Below are 6000 nucleotides of genomic sequence, written 5' to 3'. Positions count from 1 at the left end.
AGCACAATTTCTTCACAGAACTGTAGATTTCTATGAACCGGACTACTAATTTCCAGGAGTCCCAATGTGTACTTCAACAGGTGAAGCATTAACATTACCACATTAAAATGAACCAAATGCCCAAGTCTGTAAAATATACATACACTGTCAAATGACCTTTTACAAATATTTAAATCCTTTCTGTACTTCACTAGAATATCATGCAACAGTTGTTTTAAACACAGCAGTTTGCTGTACTTCCTCATGCAAACCTCTTTATCTCTGTTAAAAACAAAGAGTCTGTAGTACTGAGTTCATGAATATTAATACTAGCGTATTGTTGTCTGGCTATCACCAGACCAAGCTCAATTTAAAATTGAACATTAGTCTGGGGAGTTTGCTATGTATTTCCTACTGCACAAGAGGCGTGATCAACGAGCATTATTCACGCAATTGGATAGTCCTTCAACCAATCAGATCAACGATCCGGGTGACGTACTTTGCAGAGCGACGCGAAAACTCCAGACCGGTTTACCGTGTGTCTCAATCAGCTCCCTAGTTCACGAAACATATAGAGCAAATAATAAAAATATTGCCTACCAACAAGGGGCATTGAAGTAAAAGAGTCCTGTACTCACATCGTAAAGCAAACCAACAAAATAACAGCAGAGAATCACTGTGTCATTAATCGCTGTTTGTAATTTTCCTATGAAGAGACTGTTGGATCAACGCTCTGCTACATTTCTCTCACATAAGGTAAATGCTTAACACAATCGGCATCACTGTGATTGTGCATTGTTATAATGAAGTGACGGTCGTGCGAGAGACGGGTAGATCAGATAGAGTTTGAAAACTGCTTGCTGTCGCTTCTCTATCGTCATTGTGTTATACCCACCAATAGCGAGCAAGGTGGATAAGCCAGTCTGTGATTGGTTCCCGCAAAAGTGTAACAGAGAGCAGTAGAAATGAATGTACGGGTTTCCAGACTGAGTTGCTGGGCGAAATCAAATCGCCGGCAGATCGGGCTGGGTTTACCCAGACTAAGCGTATTGTAAAAAAAAAAAAGGTTATAAGTTTTACCTATTATGCCCCCTTTTACAAGATGTTAAATAAGTCTCTGGTGTCCCCAGAGTGTATATGTGAAGTTTTAGCTCAAAATACCAAACAGATAATTTTTATAGATTGTTGAAATTGCCACGTTTAGGGTATGAGCCAAAACCCACTGTTTTTGTGTATGTCCCTTTAAATGCAAATGAGCTTGTGCTCCCACCCCCCTATTCAGGAGAGGGCAGAGCTTCTAGAGCTTGTGCTCCGGTGTGACAGCAATAACAAATCAGGTCAGAAGTTTTGTGTCTGTCTGGCAAGCAATATCCCTTGTTTGGCTTCTTTGTTCTGTTGTGCTGGCCTTTGCAAATAAACATTCCACTATTAGTACAAGAGCAACTTTTGTGCAAAACCTGCTTTATACTGACTCTCATTCACAAAGTCCAGTGTAAAACGATTAGCACAGACAGACAAGAGTGGGTGGATTTTTTTCACTATAGGGTGGTTGTGTAACAGTGAATTTTGCATAATAGGTCCCATTTAATGTAGTCAGCCTTTTGTTTAGATGTTAAAACCAGAGAAGTGCTCCATTCAATCAAGACACAATTTCAAAAACAAAAACAAAACATGATATCACTACATAGTTATCATTATTCAAGATTACAAAGCTCAAATCATCTCAAACTGGTTTCTTGAACATGACAGTGAGTTCCCTATACGAGTTCCCTATATGTTTCCCTGTATATATATGGCCTTTACTGTCACCAGATCTCAATCCAATAGAGCAGTGTCGGGGTGTGGTGGAACGGGAGATTTGCATCATGGATGTGCAGCCGACAAATCTGCAGCAACTACATGATTCTGTAAGCCCTCTGTGAAGAGCATCTAAAGTTTCTAATCACAACATGTTTTGCAGATTTGGGCTTTGTAGCCAATCACAGACATATCTGTTGAGCATGTGAACGCAATGACATGGAACGCAACCACATGAATCAATTAAGTTATACATATATAATTTGTTAAGGTTCATTGATTCGTGATTCACTTTCAAAACATCGATTCATCCAATATGTTTTTATCATTCAATTCAATTCAACCTTCATATATGTGTTATGTGATTCATTCATTAGACTGGACTAAATAGTCAAGTGTATTAGCTTACAATAGTGCACAGCCTAAGCAAATGCCCCACTCTTCTCTACAATGGTAACCCAGTGAAATTTAAAACTTTCTAATAATTGCAATATAAGTGAACACTGAACACTATTAAACACAATTCATGATGGGAACTAACAAGCACCACCCATTTTCAGTTAAATGAACAAAATTCATTTATGTAATCCCAACACAAATGGATTAAGTAAACTTCAATACTAGATCTATTTATGTGGATTAAACACAATGACATAAAGTTAGGACAAAATGTGTAGGAGTTGTGTTGCTGTAGCTCATTTGATCAAGTAATTTGAAGTAAATAAATCACTAACATTTTGTTCAATGAATGTGACAATAATTACATAATGACAGAGCAACATTAGTCATTTCCAATCAGTTGTTAGTCCTTTTTTCCCCATTAAACAAAATAACAATCAGTTTTTTTGTGATAATTTTGGCTTTGTTGAGGTCTGGAAAATGGAATTGAACCTTTCTTTGAATTACATTAGAATTTTTAATGAGAAAGTAATACCATAGAAAACAACAGCTTTTTTGTATGTTCCTCTTGAAACTAAATTATAGGCTTAGCAGCACTAGCACAGTGAGTAAAATGTGGATTACAAACATAATTCTTTTTTAAGTACACTTTAGTTCACCAGAAAGAGATTTGAGATGGGGATCAACATACAACAGTTTTAATAAAAGAAAATTCAAAGGGTACCAGAAACCAATGCAACAAGGACAGCAACCGACAATGAACAGAACAAACTCAGGAGTATAAATGCACAAGACAATGATAAACTAAACTAATCACAGGTGAGTAACATAATTAGTAACCAAGGAAACAAACAGAATATAGGGCCTGTCCAAATACCCACACTTTCAGTCTTGGACACTTGAAACTGCGCGACAAGAGGTAAGTGTGCAAGACTGTCCCATGTCTGAAAAATGCCAAAGCGCAGTACAATTAACGCACACTAAATTCACACTATCTAATACTGCTCTGAAACATATCATTCATCAAGTTCAGAAACTAATGTGCCTGGATTTCACATCATGTCTAGGAAAACTTTCCAGTTTAAGTTAAAATAGTTAGATGTTACATATAATTTGTTTGTAAAGCATAAATTGTTGCACATTTTATTGTGCAGAGACTGCAGATATCATATGTAGTTTGTAAATGTCCGAAAATGAAGCACCACAATCACGCAGTCTTCATGCCCACTTGAACACTTTGGCCAAACTCTGGAGACGTCATGTAAGTGGTCAAGTTCAAAAAACGTGTTGGTATTTGAACAGGCCCATACTTAGGAACCATGACAACCAAGAAAACAGGATCTAAACACAGAACACAGGAACCATGAAATTAAATGAAAATCAAAATAAGGGTCCTTGAGCCAAAATAAACAAAACTAGATGTGACAAGTGCTGAAAAGTAAAAACTAAAATACTTCAGTCTAATCAAAAATGTACAATTTTACTCAATATTTGTGTGATATGGATTTTTATGCTTTTTACAGCAAACTGTATTAACCCCGCCTCTGATTATTAGTAAACTATTATCTTTAACCCTCCTAAATTACATTTTAATCTATTGAAAGTGTTTTTTATCTGTATCTCTGCTATTTGTTTGTATGAATTAATTGTATGAATTATTCTGTAACAGAACAGCAAAGTGTTGCTGAAACTACAAGCAAGCTGATCATGTGATTTAGATGATCCACACAAACATTGATGCTGTAAATTATCATCCTTCTCCCTTACATGGTAAATTCTTGAAGTGGATTATTGCTTTATTATTTTGTAAGAAATGTTCCTGACCCTGCTTGTGGCATAAGGTGGTACTAGTTTAAAAACATAAAGTTAGACTGGTAATCAATGACCATTGAATTCATGAAGACATGAATTGAGGATAAAAATGGGAAGAGATGAAAAAAATCCATAAATAAACCTTTCTGAAGGAGGAATATAAACATATGACTGAACAAATGTCTTGCAAAATGTAAAAGATGTGATATAATAATGAATAAATCAAGAATCACTTACAATAAGGTTCCTTTTGGTAATATCAATAAACTAATATCTGTTTTGTACCTTTATAATACTAACAACCACCAAACACAGTGGTGATGAGAGTCACATGATGAATCAAAGCTCATCACAAGCAGCTTTTCCACCAGCTGAAGACAAATACTAATATAGAAGGTGCGCACTGTCATTCACACTAACACTAAACACCAACATAGTAACACTTGTAATTTAAAAATTGCAATAAACGTTCATTTAACAGCACTATATATAACATAAAACCCTAATTTACAGAACTGATTAGAAAGAAACTAAGAAAAAAAAAGAAAAAAACAGTTATTTCAACAAAAATACATCAAATGTGAAGTGTCACGCAGGGAATTATGGGAATGTAAATTTACATCTTTTTTTTTTGTAAATTACACAAGTACTTGAGCTTTTTAACTTTCAAAAACTTAAAATTCGACAGCATTTTACTGTAAAATTACATGAAATGTACAGTTAGATCTATTACAGTTATTGCTTTTGTATAGTACGGAAACTTTCCGTTAGCCAATTAACAGTTTTTCACTGTAGCATTTTTACAGTCTTTTACCGTTAAAATATGATTTTTTTTTTATTTTCTTTTACAGCGTAGTTCATATAAACTAATATGAAAATACTTCTAAATGAATCTTAGTTCATGTTAATGTCACCTTTTAATAATACAAAATTAAAATCAAAAGTTGTATCTGTATCTGACTTTATATTAATAAATACTGTAACAAACAGCTTAGTACAGTAGTAGTAGTAGTATCTTTATTTGTCCCTTCACAGAGCAATTTATGCAACATTCAACATCACAAACACACAATTAATATAAAAACATCACAACATACACAACTACGAAACCCGGGCATTTAACAATGCGCCTATCTTGATCATTGTTAGTTAACTAATCTTAACTAATGGAACCTTACTGTAAAGTGTTGCTTGTTTTCTAACCAGAGACAAAAGACACAGTTGTTATATTGTTTACAACGCATCTGTATATTATCCAAGCAGATGACATTTTCTGTTAAATCATATGTTTATAATTCTAATGTAGATTAATAGTTGACAGTCTTTTGGCATTTCAAATTGTGCAGTTGGTGGAAAAGTCAATCACTTCATATGGATCATGTGATTCTCGTTACGGCCTCTTTCATTATTACTTTCTTTTCATGAAATCATTTTCATAAATGCATTCGATCTGTACACGACCCTGACAAAGCAAAAAAGGTAATTATTTACTCTATTTTACATTTTATGTGAATATCTACTTATGTTTCTCATCAGTAATGGCAATAATGCAGACCTCTAAAAAAAGTGTAGAATTACCTGATCACTTTCTCTAACATTGGATTCACTGGATGCTTTTGCCTTTTGCACCCTGTATCGACAGGAAATTCATAAATCACAAACATGAACATTTGTGAATCATCATATTTAGTCTTTGCATACCTTGTTAAAAGTGCTGCCACAAGAAATAACAACAGTAAAGCTGAAATTCCTCCTACACAGCCTGCGATCAAAGGCACGGACAATTCTACTGGGTGGCAGATAAAAACAGAAATAAATAGATGTTGGTGTTCAGTAGATTATATACAATATGAGACAAGGTCAAGTCAAAAACTGAACTTTTGATTATAATTAGCATGTCAGATTTATAAATTATACTCACCTGCCACAATCAGATGGATCTCTTCTGATATTTGAAAACCATGTTCATTCTTTGCTGTGCAGAAGTACCAGCCTCCACTCATCCTATTTACA

This window comes from Chanodichthys erythropterus, chromosome 23, assembly GCF_024489055.1.
Source record: "Chanodichthys erythropterus isolate Z2021 chromosome 23, ASM2448905v1, whole genome shotgun sequence".
NCBI classification, from domain to species: domain Eukaryota; kingdom Metazoa; phylum Chordata; class Actinopteri; order Cypriniformes; family Xenocyprididae; genus Chanodichthys; species Chanodichthys erythropterus.
Note: the sequence above shows the minus strand (reverse complement) of the source record.